At 42.1% G+C, this 16,619-nt stretch overlaps 1 long non-coding RNA gene across 1 annotated transcript; it reads left to right on the plus strand.

The window, feature by feature from the left end:
* The first annotated feature begins 8,884 nt into the window (after positions 1-8,884).
* Positions 8,885-11,194, plus strand: LOC107079081 (uncharacterized). Its single transcript, XR_001480065.2, has 3 exons — positions 8,885-9,072; positions 9,344-9,479; positions 10,994-11,194. It is a non-coding gene; the product is annotated as an uncharacterized lncRNA (long non-coding RNA).
* The last annotated feature ends 5,425 nt before the right edge of the window (positions 11,195-16,619 follow it).

Here is a 16,619-nt window from a genome sequence, read left to right on the forward strand (position 1 = left end):
ATTCCACAGCCCTGGAGCAGTGACAGAGAGGGCTCGGTCACATCAAGTCCGAAACGTAGTCTCTGGCACAGCGAGGAGAGGACCGGTCGCAAGTGACCAGAGCCTATGAGGGGAGAGTAAATGTGGAGGAGTTCAGAGATGTATGATGGAGTCAGGGTGTTCAGAGCCTTCTTTTTGCTGGGAGTTAGAGGTCAGAGGTGTGGGGAGGACAGGATCCCTTTGCCTCCTTGTGTATTGCGCAGCGCGGGCTGGTGGTGACAGGTCTCCTCCCCCTCTTTGCTCCCCCCAACATCCCAGACCTGGAAAAGCTGCCCCCAACACGGAGGAGGAAGATAGGGAGCAGCAGTTCCACGGCTGTCCTTCTCCCCCTGCCCTGCAAATCGTCAGCAAGCGTGGATGAGGCACGGGCACACAGCCAGACGAGAAAACAACAAAAATATCTGGTTTCTGTTCTGAAAGGGAGCAGTGTGTGTGATGAGACCCGCGGAGGACGGTTTCATGCACAAAGTGAGGGAGCACCTGGAGAGTTTGATTTACCGCTTTCTAGAGCAAACATACGCTGAAAGGAGTGCCTGAACACACATGATCACAATGCAATCTGGCAGCTGATTAAACCTCCCTCTTTGGCATATTAAGATTCTCTCTTTTTTCTATACAAAGTAATGAAGGCCTGGACTAGATCATAGTTCCCACCCACCTTGAAAGAGGTCGTTGAAGGCGAGGTCCCTGTGCACAGTAGGAATCAGGCTCTGACAGAGAGAAACCCCCTCATGCGCTGTGTTTGTCTTGCGCTTTTGGTGAGTGGGCAGAGGTTTTGATTTAACACAGGCCCAGGTTTCTTGGCCAACAAATGCACCGATTGTAGTACAGATGGATTAGTGCCAGAAAAGTTTATTTCACATCTGTTTTGTCATTGTTGATTTTATTCAGGCCCTCTAAATTTTGTGATTTCTGTTGGCATTGAGCCCATCAGGTCTGTCGTGTGCTCAATAAAAAGGAATGTTTTATGGCGTCTGTGACACGGTGTGTGTGTGTGGTCTTTAGTCCAGGATATACTGTCTCCCTGAGTGAGCAGATTAGTACAAAAATTCTCTTCTTCAGTTCTTGGCCCTGATTTGATGTACAATACCAATCAGGTTCTTAAAAGATTTCCTTATCAATCTAAGTTAACTCAGAATTCCAAGAGACAATAAAATCAATTGAGGTCCTTTCAAGTCCAGGTCTGCAGCTCCACATTTTTTACAATTATGAGGGGCATTGTTTTATTGTCTGTAAATTTACGGAAGGTATTTTTTAAATCTCTGGTTTCTGAGTAGAATGTGTTTATTACTTATGGGACGGGATTCACTCAGCCAACAACTGAAGTAACTTTAGCCCCACTTCAGAACAGATTGGGTGGAGAAATAAGAAGTTACATCACCAATTTTCTAAGAGCAGTGGTCATAGTTTAAATTCCTGTGACAATGCGTGAGGGACACCGCCTCTTGGCTACGAGCGATGGAAGGACCGACGGGAGAGGAAGGACCCTGTGCGTTGTTCTGAAAGTTTCGGAAAATCTGGGAAAAGGGCAAAAGGGAAAGGAGATCGATAGCTACTCATCCCAGACGCTGGGCTGAAGTCGAAGTCGGGGGGCGAAGGCCAGACGTTGAGTCAGGAAGAGTATATCTCTGCCTTGAATGGCGAGGTAGGAGCTCCTAGAAAGAGGCTGCGGACATTAGCGTGGTGTCGTGTTTGGATAACGGATCAGTGCGCTGGCGCTTGCTGGAATTACCCATAGCTGTGGCCTCATTAGTGAGAGGTCGTTTGCAGGATAGAATGTGGTTGCTGGCGGACGTGACACTTTCTGATTATTTACCCCTTTACCTGAATCTCTGCATTTTAAGAATCAATCTTTAATTCTTCTTCTTCATTTGTGTCATATGATCTTTTTCTATTTATACATACATCTACATACAGAACGCATCTGCTGGTCATTCCCTCTGTTGGTGAACAGGCTTTTTTCTTCTTTAATGAGTGCAGTGCTGTGAGCTCTTCTTATTACATGAATGAATTCTGAGCAACCTGAAGTAAAAATAATCTTGAACGTTTTCCTCACTGAAGCAATGGGCTGAGCTACAGTAACTTAATTTAATTCAGCTTTAATAATTGCAGTTTTGCTGCTAGTCTCAACTTTTGATATATGATGCAGTTCCCATATTAAAACTGTATTCCTCACTGACTAAGCAAATACACAAATTTAACTTCAAAAATCTCTGGAAGAACAGCTGCAGTAAATGCTAGATTGAAGACACACATCTTCTGTGCAGTCGCTGGCTTATTACAACACATTTATCTAAATGAAAACTACAACTGAAAGTTCTCGACATGTCTTTGACCCTTATGCCAGGTTTTTTTTTTGCTGAGCAGGTGGGTGTTAAATGGATTAATGTTGTGATTAGGGACACCCCGAAAGTAGGACTTGTGCTATTAAAAATGAAAATGAATTGCTATGTTGATAGAAAAGTTTGCACCTGTTTGCACGCGAGTTTTACTTGTTTTCTGGACAAGGCTTAGTTTGTAGATCTACAGGAGGGGCCGATTCATGTCCTGTTAATGTGATGGGTAGCGATACGCTCATTCCAGATTGCGTTACTGTCACGATTATAGTCCCCCCTCCTTAAGGGTGCTCCAGCCCTTTCGCTTTATACTTAATTCTGTGCACCTGATCCCTTTTCCCAGCCCACCTTAAAAGCCAGGCGCTGACGCTCATCCTGGCTCTGCATCTGGTTTCCGCACCGTGCGAGTCCGGGACCTGGAAGCGCCTGGTTCCGTTCCTTGTCCGCCGGTTCCGACCCGGTTCATGGTTTTAATTCCTAGTTTGGATGGATCACCTGGCTATGGACTTATTTTTGTGTTTTTGGATTCCCTCTATGGATTACTTCTGGATTGTTCGCCTCGGCCACACCTCCCCCGTGCACCAGCGCACTTTGGACACGCCCCCCTGTTTTCAGCCCCGTATCCCTGCATGACCTTTTCCTAGTGTTTCCCCACTTCTTCGGATTGTGTCGTCCGCATAGGGTCCGGAAAGAACTGTTCGTTACAGTTACGGTAGAGCTCCGAGACCAACGAAGTCGGGTTCAATGCTTTTGTCCCCTTGATCGTATGTTTCCTAGAAGAGTGCTGGGAGTCTGGATTCACCCACCGTGCCACGTTATTGAAACTGACTGAAGGGTCTTTTTTCAAGAAACAGCTGGATGACGATCTTGGATCACTTGGCGGATGGGCTATCTGGGCGGAACGGCCCCATGACAGAGATAAATGGAATAGCAGGGATAACTGTGTTCCTCCAAATGCACATGTTTTAGCCCAGCAGTCACTCTGCTCTGTAAACAATCGAAGATCCAACAATGACCTCGCTCCCAGTAGCAACGCGAGCACCTGTACGACATAATGCAGAGCAACACAGGGCTGTCTTGACAAGCAGCTGTTGCTGCCTCTACTGCCGAATAACCCAGCCTCTGGCCTGTGGCCTGGAACAAAGTGTATGGATTCATTGACTGAATTAGCATCTGGGCTGTGCATGAGGTTGTTGTTGTTTTTTTTTTTAAAAGCACATACACTGGGGATTCTGTGAGATATATCGCCAGCACCCAAATAAAAAAACAACACCCGGGAGCAAGATGTATTTTCATGCACTTTGAAAATGATACGTAAGCTAACAGTGCTCCAGCCCAACCCCTCATGTCTAGGTAATACAATAGTGTAATCATATACTATTATATAATTATATATAATATAGGACATTTTTTCAGTGTAATCTGCCATTACAGCTACACAAGCCCATATCAGTTAAGGCTCAAGTCAGAACTGAAAGTGTTCGTTTTTATTTATATACTGTATATAATTAAGTACCTGAACTACATTGATCTAATTATGTTAATATGATCCCTATGTACTGTATGTGTCATGACTTCCACCCTAGGACATCACAGTGCTAGTCATCTTAGAATCAAAGGTATTTCATGAAAAGAGAGGCTTTACAGTGGCTCTTGGTGTGTGTGACAAAAATTCATAGTGTCCTTTGCTTTTGACCTGTGTACTACTACTTACATGTCTGTGAAAGGACTGCACACACAGACCTTACACAGCAAGTCTTTCAGTGGTGTTAGTGGGACCAGTGGGGGGCTCCCACCATGTGGTCTGTGTGGGTCCATATGCTCCTGTATAGTGGTATACTGGTACTGTAGTGGGCGCCATCTTTCGGATGAGACGTTAAACCAAGGTCCTGACTCCCAGTGGTCGTTAAAGATCCCCGGGCATTTCTTGATAAGAGTGGGGAGTTATCCTGGTGTCTGGATCAAATTTCCCCCATGGCCTCCAAATTATCCCCATGTATGACTGGCTTGCACTGGCCCTGCGATGGACTGGTGTCCTGTCCAGTGTGTACCCTGCCTTGCGCTCGTTGTTTGCTGGGTAGGCTCCGGCTCCCCATAACACCGAATGGGGTTCACGTGGGCACCCTCGCCGCTGCCGCATCAGGTCGGCCCCCAACCGTCGGGGACTCGAACGCGGGCCTCCGGGATCACTCTACAGGGACCCAGCCTCTTGAGCCAAAGGGAAATCTCCCATCAGCCCAGCGGCTGCGGTCCTTGCTATTCACCGCCAGCTCTCGCAAGCAATGGAGGCCGTATGCGTTACAGTATAAAGAGGTTGGGCAAATGAGGTGACATAACTTTAGTTTTGCGGAAACAAAAACGGCTGAGCTGCTCGTTGCTGTGATTCACCCGAAGTGCTTCCTTCAGGTTAAAATGGAAAAGACACTGTCATGAAACTGTACATGGGATGTTTTAGGATTGTGTTGCGCTCGCTCAAATAGCTAGTGGTGATTTTCCTTCGCAGCTTCCTGACTGATATTCACGGGGCGACAGGCTGAAGCAGCACAGCTGTCCTCTGGTCATTGCTGCCGCTCAGAGGGGAGAGGGCTGTGCCGCCCCCAGGGTCTACTGCCGGGAAGGAAAAGCTAGTTTCCAGGTTAAGGAATTTCTAGGAACGTGAGATTTTTAATATCCCTCATCAGCGCTCATGAATCAGATACTCTGCTCTTCCATCTGGCTTCAATGAAAGTTCACTGGGTTTGAAGGACTGACACGAAAATTAATATGCTGAACTTTTTTCTTCTTCTGTGGATGCTCTATATTAAAAAAATGATTAACACTGGAAGAAGCAGAATGCATTACCAAGCAATCTTTTTTATTATTATTATTCTTACATAAAGGTCAGGTTTAACCGGAGGAATCAATGTATCTGCTGTACTGCGGCTCATTCACGCGTTGCTCAGCCTAGCTGTATTTTAATAATACAAAATACTTTGTTTTATGTTGAGCTGACGGGGGAACTCTCCGTGCCACGACCAGAAAAAACCTAGAATATCTTCCAGCTTCGGCCTGGATGTTTCTCTTGTAATTACTGGTAACATTCAACTTCAAGTACACAAAAATAAACGCATGAAAGCATCACCTAGTAAAGATATACTGTATACATGTATGTGTATATACTATATGCAGCAATTAAAATTCAGGAATGACTAGTTGAATGCATCAGAATAAAGGTTACACGTTCTTCCTCGAAACATACAGTGAATTTAAAGGAGAGTAAATGGAATTTTAAATGGTCAGAGGGACTATTTCCGGTCGATAAAAGTGACATCTCAAAATTATATTAAAACTTTAGGAACTGGTAAGATTTCCCATTTGTATTATTTATTCAATGCATTGTGATAAAGCAATAAGGCAGGTGAGAGCATGGAATGCTGTGGATGTTGTCCCACCTTACTTGCGAGTCACTACACTAAGGAGTAACAAATCCCAGCAGCCCAAGCTATCGGGAGCCACACTCCCTCAGTAAATTAGGATGTTAATCACCGGGAAAGGGCTCTTCTGTGAAACCATGTACACTAGCTGCTACTGAAAACCAGGCAACTGAGCAATTAAATTCAAGCGGAGAAACTGGTGTTTGTGAAATCAGGAGGCAACAGCCCTGCTCCCAGCCAGCTGTTAAACCTGCCCGCAGTCCTCTTCCATCAAGAGAGTCTCAAACTCCCACAGACCCAGCTACCCTGCAACTCTGCTGATAAAACCATCCTAAATTGCTTTTTTTGGTCTGAAAGGAGTACACGTCATACAATAAATTAAGTCTTGCAGTGTTTTTAATTGAGATATTTTTATAGCAATTTTTCCAAAAGCAAGGAATTCAAATTCATTGTTGTGGGAAAGTGGAGTAAAATTAACGTGCCAGGGAGTCGAGAATGACCTCTCTTTTTATCTACACATACTAGATGTCTTGATGACCTAAAAATAAAAATGCTCAGCTTTGTGGCAGCAATTTAACACTTTTTAAAAAATATATTTTTATTATGAGAAGAGTAGTATACACTTTTAACTTTATTCTAATTTTGCATTTTTTTTTCTGGGAGCTTGTTTACATTTTGATTACCACATGTAATAAGGGAGTTCAATGACACTGTGAAGACATCTGCAGTCATTACTCTATGATCTCAGAAACCTACTTTGATAAAGCAAAAAAGAGCTTTTTTTAGAGGTCCTGTCCCTTTTTGGAATCTTTAAGATGCCTGATTTAAGCCCCAGTGGGGTGACGAGGGACACTATGACTCAGGAGGTGCTGTCCTTTGTATGAGATGACTGCCAGCAGCCATTTCACCCTGAAACTCACCTGGATGGCAGACCTCCTGGGAAAGCTAAGGTTGCTGCTGGAAGAGGTGTTAGTGGGGCCAGCAGGGGGCGCTCATCCTGCGGTCTGTGTGGGTCCTAATGCCCCAGTATAGTGACAGTGACACTATACTGTAAAAAGGCGCCGTCCTTCGGATGAGACATAAAACAGAGGTCCTGACTTTCTGTGATCATTAAAAATCCCAGGGTGTTTCTGGAAAAGAGTAGGAGTGTTACCTGGGAGTCCTGGCCAAATTTTCCATGGGCCTTTACCAATCATGGCCTCCCTATAATCCCCATCTATGAGCTGGCTCCATCACTCTGCTCTCCTCCCCACTGAGAGCTGGTGTGTGGTGAGCGTACTGTGCACATTATGGCTGCTGTTGCATCATCCTTGTGGGGCTGCACACTGGTGGTGGTGGAGGGGATCCCCATTACTTGTAAAGCGCTTTGAGTGGAGTGTCCAGAAAAAGCCCTATATAAGTGTAAGCAATTATTAATTACTTGGTCATTACAGATCCCCTGGCCCTGTTTGGAAGAGAAAGGCTTTTAAATCCCATTCATCTGGAGATGTGTCACTATTCCAGCTGATCTGCTGTGTAGTGGGGTTGCCAGCAGATGAAGATTGGTGCAAGTTTCCCCGGTGTGTCACTAAAATGCAAACCGCTAAAGGGTCCATCTGCTGGAAAAGCACCGTATAATTGCAAGAATTATTATTTAAAAAATAAAAATGAAAGATAAAAAATGTGCTTTGTTTTTCCTAGTTCCAGAAGCAACCAACAATGTTCAATTGGTTGTTCAACATACTCAGCTGTAGCTGGATTCTGAACGGTTCTGAATCGAATAAGAAACATCATGCACTGCCCGATCCTGGTTTCTCCAGCTGGCATTCAGCTCTGAATGACTTCTCTACACACATAATTATGTCTGTGCTCAAATGCCATTCCTCGTTGCACCTGCAAAAGGCCAGGCTTCCAGATATGAATGCATTTTCTTTCTGCTTCACTTAGTTTAGTTTGCTGTTGTGCTCTCCTGCCTAGGGCTCTGCTCAGGCACTTTTTCTAAGGGAACATGTCATCTCCAGTGATTTCAGATTGTGGCTAACACCCTTCACTTGATGTGTTTATCTTCCAATTCTTTGCCACAGTGTGTTTAGCTAGGCAGTGTGTCCTTTTGTTTTGTTCAGATGTTATCATTTTCAGTCACCTGTTCAGATGGCTTGTTTGGGGTAGTTTTAACAAATGACATTTTATTACTGCATTAAAAGGTCAGGGCTTCATCCCTTCCCTCTTCTCTGTGTTCGGTAATAACCTTTAAGATCCATCACCCTTGGAGGGAAGCTAGTCAATTACTGTATCTCATTGCATCATGTGGATGTTTCTGGTCTATGATTACAGACTATGAAAATGTTTCAGAATGATAAATATGAGTCTTCTTCATGCTGTGTTTGCTAATGTTACACATAACACAGTTTAAGTAAAATCTTCCCCCACCTGAAACAGAGTAGCAAAGTGAGTATTATTCATGTCAGGCATTTTACAAAAACCGAGTCATTACTTTTATTTTCAGAGATGATTTAATCTCAGAGACTCAGAGATTAAATTCCATCATTAAAAAGGGGAACAGACAAGATTGGTTATTCCTTAATGTTCATGGCCAGAATAATCTGTTAGACAGAGGATACAAAAAATTTGCTTATTGTGACAACCTGTCTTTGTGCTTTTGTCTGTGCAAGAACTCTGGTTGAGAATCACACTTCACAAAGATCATCTGATGGCCACCAAACAACATATCTTTGACTGTCATCATGTACGAACAACTTCTACTGACATTTCCCTGATGCCGTGTCTTAAAACTCTTATCACTCTCTGTAAAAAAAAGTCATCATGAAAACGCAGGAAAAGGTTTCCTGAGACAGTGGGGCCTAGCCCATGCATTACAAACACATTTGATTAAATGGTGAAATAAACAGACCTGATTAAAGTTACAGTAAGATGCTATCTGGGACGTATACATTTATTATAAACGACCGGGAGAAACGTGTATATAAACTGGGGAAAAGGTAAAACTGGTAAGATAAACAATGGCTTTGTAAACTGACTTTAACTGCAGGCCCTAACTGTTACCATGCCGACCAGCTGTTCAGTGTTCCTTTTGACTGCACTTGACATGCACTGTCTGGTACCTTCACTGTATTTTACTACTCCTGCTTCAAACCTCGACACAGGCAAAACAGTGACTGCAAGACCTTCTGCAAGAGGAACTGTCCAGCTATAAAACTCATGGGTCATTTAATTTTCAGAGGCCACCTTCCAAGCACAAACTGAGTCCCATTTTCTCTGTTGAATATACAAGCTTGAAATGAAAGGTAATATTTTCACTTGTTGCAGAAGAGGAAATTAGAACCAGTACAAGCTGTCCACCATTTTAATTAGTGTTGTTTCTAAACCCCAATTTTTCCTTTTTATTTATTTTCATTGGGAGGGCAGTGGCAGGGATGTAACGGGCATAATTTCAGAAGGAAGAATAAATCACCGTTCTATTTATCGGTTTCATATCATAAAGAAGTACACAGAAGTAAAAAGGTATTACAATTGAATTTTTTTTTCTGAGTCTCATGAATTATGTTTCTTGAACAGTTGTGCAATGTGGACTTAGCAGAGTTCCTGTCACACTCCTGGAACTTTCCGGCTGTCACTATCTGTAGAAATGGCAAGATCTGAAGCTTCCTTCCTGTTGGCACTCTTTGGCTCCGGCCGATAAGCCTGGGTGGTTGTGAGTATGAGTACCTTTCCTCCAGCTCCCTGTCCCCCTTCTTCGGGCAGGAAGCTCTGTTGCAGTTACCATACTCACATGTGAGACAAAATGTTTTCTTGAATGAGGGTAACATCATGTTTTGCAATCTAAAACCACAGAAGCCCTTCCATTAGGAGATTAAACTTTAATGAACGATATTTTATGGTGCTCAATTGTAACAAGATTGATGGTTGGCCTCTAGATATTTTAAATACATTTTTGTCTCCCATTAACATTGTACTTTAGCCAGTTTCTTTTTCTGTGGTCCAGCAAAACACTTTGATTATTTTCATGAAAACACTTCATGTTTCTTTCCAGGACTTCCTTTAGGTAAATTACAGTAACAGAGTGTGGAGCTAAGTATGGTCACAGTGCCCTGGGGAAGGGAATAAATGGGTTAGATACAGTAGGTCAATTGCATTTCATTGTGTAATTCAATGATGCTTTTAAAGGTCACTGGTTTGCACTTTAGCAACATGGCTTAGTAGAATATTCAAAAAATGCAACTGTACATTCTGGACACCTGTTATTTATTCTCGAGCACTAAGGTTTATTCTAGGCACCAACAACTCCTTCATATTCCTGAAAGTAGTATAACCTGTTCCACTGTGGCATACTGGTGTCACTGGATTGAGGGGCTGTGCCTTGCAGCACCTTTGGTTATGTCATAAAAATCTTATAGTGTCACAGGCATGACTGAATTACACAAAAAATAATAATACAAGAGACGCTTCTTCATGACCTACTGTAGGTTAAGATACTTGATTTGGTACAATATTGCCAGCCTTTGTCAGTATTTAGTATTTAGTCTTGCAAGAAGTTCCTGGGTATCTGAAACAGCCGAAAATCCATTACTTTTGACCAAGGGTAGCAATAATTTCAGAAGTCTTTGTTTGCACTTTGTTTTTTAAGGCTATCCCAGTTTGGGCTCATATCTCCACTCAGAGCCTTCACATGTCTCATCCTGCCAGTGTGCAGTCAGGAAAAGACAGAAAGTTGGGATTGCCAAACTCCCGTCTGATCCTGTCTGAGCATGCTCCTATGCAGAAGTGCAACAAATAAGTGCTGCAGTACTGTATATCACAGGTGCTAGTACATTGAACTGCATTATATTGTTCACAAAGAGGTCTGCAGAGCCATGATATTCTGCCTCTGTAATAGTACAACATATGCAGACATACAGCATATTAGCCTCCTGGGGAGAGAGAGCCTTATGAATTCACGTATTGTCTGTATTCACCGCTGATGCACTTAATTTCTCCCAACCTGTTGTTATTTCAGCATTTTCTATTTCTGTCCCTGTATATCAGTAGAAAAATCTATCCGAGCAGAATGTATTTGCATTCCTTATCCTTGATTTACTGATTTATTTGCCCCACAGAAAGTGAGCACCAAAAAGTGCCTTCACAATTTATCACATTTCTTTCTGGGAATGATATATCAAAGGATAATCCATCCATCAATCTAATTTCTAACCTTTTTATCCAATACAGGGTCATGGAGGTGTCGGAGCCTAACTTGCCAAACAATGCATGCAAGACAAGATACACTCTGCACAGGCCGCCAGTCCATCTCTGGGCACACACAAACTCACACTGAGGACCAGTTTTCAGTAAGTCTTGTGTCTGTGGAAGGAAACTGGAGTCATAAGATAATATTTACAGAAATTAAACTTAAAAGAATGCTTTGTCATATAAGATGCTGAGGTGTAAAACGCTGGAATTAAAGTATGGAATCAAAAGTATGGATTCATAGATTTTATCAAGTTGTATCCCTTGGAAAACTGCATTTCAAGTACAGTGCTGCCTGTAAACCCAGGGAAAAAGAAAGAACATTTATCCTGAGAGGTGAAATGAAGCCCCCTCCTCCTGAAACCAGTTGAACAATATCACAAATTGATGAAATTAGAAGCAAATATGTTGACAGGTTCTGTCTCCAGATCAATAAACGACTCTGGAGAGACTGTGCTTTGAAAGTCCATTAAGTCTCTTCCTTTATCTGCAACTCAGCAGTTTTTCTTCACATTAGTATCCTTTAAAACCATTATCTCTCTAATGTACAGCAATGCAATGCCCTGTCCTTTGCACATCATGCCATTGTACTCGGATTTCACAATCCGAGTTGCCAAAATTTCCCAAGCAACGTGCCTTCTCACACTTTTCTTTCACTGTGGGTCGTTAATTACAGCTTTTCCTTTATAAGGCCAGCACGTCATCTAACAAACATGGTACCGACTGATATTAATGACAATGGATTCTTCGCACTGGTAAGGAACCCACACATTGTGAACAGTCATTCTGAGCCAACAGCCCCACTGAGATAAGATCACTTCATTGGCCATACACAATTTCTTGCATTAGGAATTTGACCTTTCACATACCCCACACTTGCTCTCCATGAGACACACAGACAGGGAGAGAAGCTGGGGGTCAGAGCACAGGGTCAGCCATTTATACAGCACCCTGGAGCAGTTGGGGTTAAGGGCCTTACTCAGGGGCCCAACAGAGGAGGATTCCTCTGACAGCCGATTGATACAAACCAGCAACCTTCCAGTCAGGCGCAGATCCTTAGCCACAGCGCCACTGTACCGCCCCCCAGTGGAAGTGTCGAATTGCTTCACAAATTGAATTAAGGGTGAACCGTAGGGACATCGCGTTGCACAAGCTCATAGTGGAACTCATCCAGCACACCTGGATTAACAACCCTACTCTTATTAACAGTGCAATGGGATCTTTAAAGACCAAGTAGTCTAGACTTCAAATTAACATCTCATCTGAAGGATGGCACATCATACAGAACAGAACAGTGTCCCCGATCATCATTGCTGAGGCAATAGTTTGGAAATTTTGGCTCAGCAGCCAGAGTGCTACATGCTGGTGTAGCAGTACAACTTGCAGCAGCAAACCGATTTTCCTTCAATGTCTCCCATCCCAGTATGGACCAGTTTTATCTTCCGAACCTTCACAAGATCAGGCTAGTAGGTGGTGACAGTGCATTTATCGATAATGACTGTAGCAATTGGAAATTAAACAAAGAAGCAATAGAAAATCAGGGCAGTTCTGAGCTGTAAGGACTATGTGAAACAATATCCCCTAGTCATATATAAAACACAATTTCAGGACTATTTCTGCATAAGGCCAGCATAGTGGCAATGTAGTTCACTCTCTTGCCTCACAGCTCTTAGGTCCTGGGTTTGATTCTGAGTACACTAGACTGTCTGTGTTGTCTGTGGTAAATGGTTCGGTCTGATCTTCGAGAACAGATTTTTGCACAATTCACTGGCGTCTTCCACTGCACACATGATTCTGACTAATTAAGCAAAAATCAATTAAGAATCTTTAAGCTCTGGTGGAACCAACAGATGCAGTGACCTTTTTGGAAAATAATTGCATACTGCCTTGCATATGAACTTCTTCCTCAAAAAAGTTATGACTTCCCAAAAGAATACCTTGTGTAAGAAAAATCACACTGCAGATCTCAACTGTTGTGAGAGCTTCAAGCCATGGTAATTCAGTTGGAAATTAGGCCAACTCCAACTGACTACCCCATTTTGCTAATTTTAATAGAGAATTATGTCATAGAGGAGTTTAATTTCTAAATACAGTTTATAAATCATTGCTTGTTACATTGTGTTTTTTCTGTCGTTCCAGGAATTCTTTCCAAGAATTTGTTTGTGTGCCAGATTATAGTAAACTGCCTTTAATTATGTTATGATAGTAAAAAATATTTGTTTTTATTTGCCTGAACATACAAAAGGCTACAGGTGAAATTCAGCCACTCTGGCTCATTGGGTATTTAGTAGCTAATTGCTCTAAGGGTCTCATCAGGCCTTTACCTGAAAGAAAGCCAGGGTTCTGACTTCAATAACAAGAAGAATACTCTTATTCTGTTAATAAGCGCAGGAACCCGCTTCAAAGGTCTTCATTTCATGGTAACTTCATGTAAGTCGGCAGGTCCCTCTTACTCTTGTTTTAACTGCTGTTTTAACTGGGAAATGTAATTGTCTCTTTTTCAGTGAATACTCATTTATTAATTGATTATTGACATTAAGATCGGTGTAAGCAAGAAACAACACAGAACAGAAAAAACCACCAATAAAAACTTTGTTCACTTGAATTTCTGTCCAATGTGTTTCAGAGGAGACAAAAACAGTGTTACGACCATGTCTACTTCCAGACTGGTTTCAGGGAACATTTGGTGTGCGTCATCTTCAATGGTAACTTCTGGGAACTCGTTCTGAACTTGACCTTCATAAAGACCGATGGCTTCATTTCTGGAAGTGGGTCCAACAACAGAAAGTCACGCACAGCTTTTTACTCTTGTTAGCACGTCTGTTGGGGGTGTGATGACAGATCTCTGTAATGATGGCCATGCATGAAGAAAAACACAGCTAAAAGGGAGAAACGGGGCTTACATCACCAGAAGCATTGCACTGCCATAGCACAGAGAGTCATTTTCCTGGCCTAAAACAATAAGTGGAGAAATTGCACTTTACCAGCTAATTCTTATTCTATGTTTTTTTATTTAATAGGGATGGTATTTTTTGTCCTTTTAATTTGGTACTACTCCCATGCATGTGTGGGATGTGAAAAAATAATGTGCATACGGAGGCCTTTCTGAGCTGCCAGGACACAGGAAAGAAAGGAATTCTGCTTAACAGTGGATAAATAAATTCCCAGAGCCTTCGCCTTTGCAAATTATCAGGGGATAGTGCTGCTGAAATGCAATCATTTACTCTGAGAAAGTGTCGCTGTGGGGCAGCAATTCAGCAAATTCAAGGTTCACAATTCTATCACTTTATTGCTTTTGCTCCAGGCCCAGGAGAGTCCAGGGTTATTCTTGTGCAGTGCTGCTCTTATACCCGTTGAACTCTGTATCATTTGGGATAGAAAAAACTGTGATTGGTATGAGATCAGATATAATATTCTCTTCTGCTGCCTGCGCACAACAGATACTAATCTGTAATTGTGTCAGTACGATGCTTATGCATTATGAATATACCGAGGCCTTGAAACATGCTAGTCTGTATACTGTCGCCTTCCTCGGATCTCTGTAAATGGACACTTTTGGGAAGGCAAGCTCTTGAGACTCGTCCTGGATTCAGTTCTCCAAATAAGATGTCAGCAGTAATTCTCACCAAACCCCACACATGGAAAAGGCGCACAGCTGCAAGCCTACTGAGAAATTGTTGAAATTTGAGGGCCTATTACAGAACAGTGAAGTGTATAGTGCATTGATGTATCCTTATCTCATGTCGCTTCACTTAAAAATAACATTGTTCTGCCCAGTGCCTACTATTCCAAGGGATCTCTCCAATATGGGAACAGTGATTGTTTGCAGAACTTGGAGAGAAATATCCCTGTCTTGTGCTTTGAACATGAGCCAGTGGATTAAAGCTTCTTTTTTGTTCTTTTATTCATCCTCATCTTTATTTATCTGTGTCTGATAAAAAAAAAACAATCTTTTGGAAGTATTTGAACATCAGATAGGGGAAATAAAATGGATGGCATGATTTTACCATTGGTTCCATTCTACAGTTTCATTCAGTTTTGATTTAATGGAGCGACATGTCAAGAACTAAAAGAAAACACTCTAATCATTGTCCTTCACAATAATTACCCATTGAGGATTATATCTGGAGCTTGATCTTTAAAGTAACAACAACAAGGTGATAATTAATTTTCCTTGTCTTTACAAAAGCCAAGTCCAAAAGTAATATTTTCACATGAACAGGGAGGAGTAGAAGGTTTCTTTTCTCGTAAAGTACTACTTGACCTTTGCTTCTGTAAAGTACAGTGTTTGACTATAACATCAAAAGAATGCAGTTCAGCCCTTCCAAGATAAGGTATGAGCAAGCTAATATATTTCACTCAGAGTTGTTTTCAATATATGAAGTGTATGAATTCACCCATCTTCTGCCTGTTGGGCAGATACTTCATACCAGAAGTGAAGTGAGACATCTGGATCAAATGGAAATGAATTTACATTTGGTAAAAATGAACTCTTTTTATGTCTGGTTGTGCCTAATACGCAGCGAAAGGCAAGAATTAAAAAAAATACAACTTGTACTAACAAATCAATTTTAGGTATAATATGAAGCATTTTCCCAACTGTAAAGCCTATATATGATCTTTTCATCTTAATATTTACTGGTTTAGAGGTTTCAGCTATACATTTTACAGTTTCCTTGTTAGGTTTTAGCTGTTTTTAAGACTGTAAGCAAGCATTATGACCATTCAGTTCTGTATCAACACATGTCCCTGCACATGTTTAGTTAAAATCCTTGCGAGCAGAATATTTTATTAATTTTGCTTCTTTCTTCATAGAAATATATCAAGGCCATGTCCTAAGCTCTCTGTGTCTGTGAAAAATCTGTTTTCATTTATTTATTATTGTGATGTCTTCCTGGTGGAGTCTCTGAGACAACACTCAGCAAGTATGAATATGTACGCAATTCAGCTGCTAGAGTCCTGACTGGGTCACGTGTACAGTAAGTGATCAAATCACTCTCGTCTCAGAGTCCCTGCACTGAGACTGGCTTCTTTTTAGGTTTTCAACTCCTTTTGAAATATTGAGAAAGGTAATGAACTACAGGGGGCCAGGCAGTCCACGCAGCCTGTTTGGTAGTCTAAATGATCCAAGAATGTCATTCAGCCTTTGCTTGAAGGAAGCCAAGGCACCACGGCTGGGCGTTGCGCCTGCTCCAGACTCCCACAACCCTTTGGATAAAGAAGGGCTTCCTGTTCTCAATCTTTAACTACACTTTGACTTTTGGTTGGTGTCCTGCTATTCCTGAAGACATTCACTGGGCTGACTTTGGGAATTCCAAGCCCCTGTGTCAAACCACCATACAATCTTCTCTAAAAGGGTTCTGTTCCTTCAGCCTGCTGGTGCAGGAGATTCCCTCAAGCCCTGGGCTACTGTATCTAGCAGCTCTTATCTGTACTGATTCCAGAGCAGCAATGTATTTTCTATAATGTGGTGACCAAAATGTCCACTATATTCAAGTTGTGGTGTTATACAGATCTTCTTCTTGCCCCTTTTGCTTGTCTTATGATGTCCCTCTCGTTCTTGATCTTTGTAGTATGATTAGTTATAACCTGTTTATAATATTTCTTG

This window comes from Lepisosteus oculatus, chromosome 13 (assembly GCF_040954835.1).
Source record: "Lepisosteus oculatus isolate fLepOcu1 chromosome 13, fLepOcu1.hap2, whole genome shotgun sequence".
In the NCBI taxonomy this organism is placed as follows: Eukaryota; Metazoa; Chordata; class Actinopteri; order Semionotiformes; family Lepisosteidae; genus Lepisosteus; species Lepisosteus oculatus.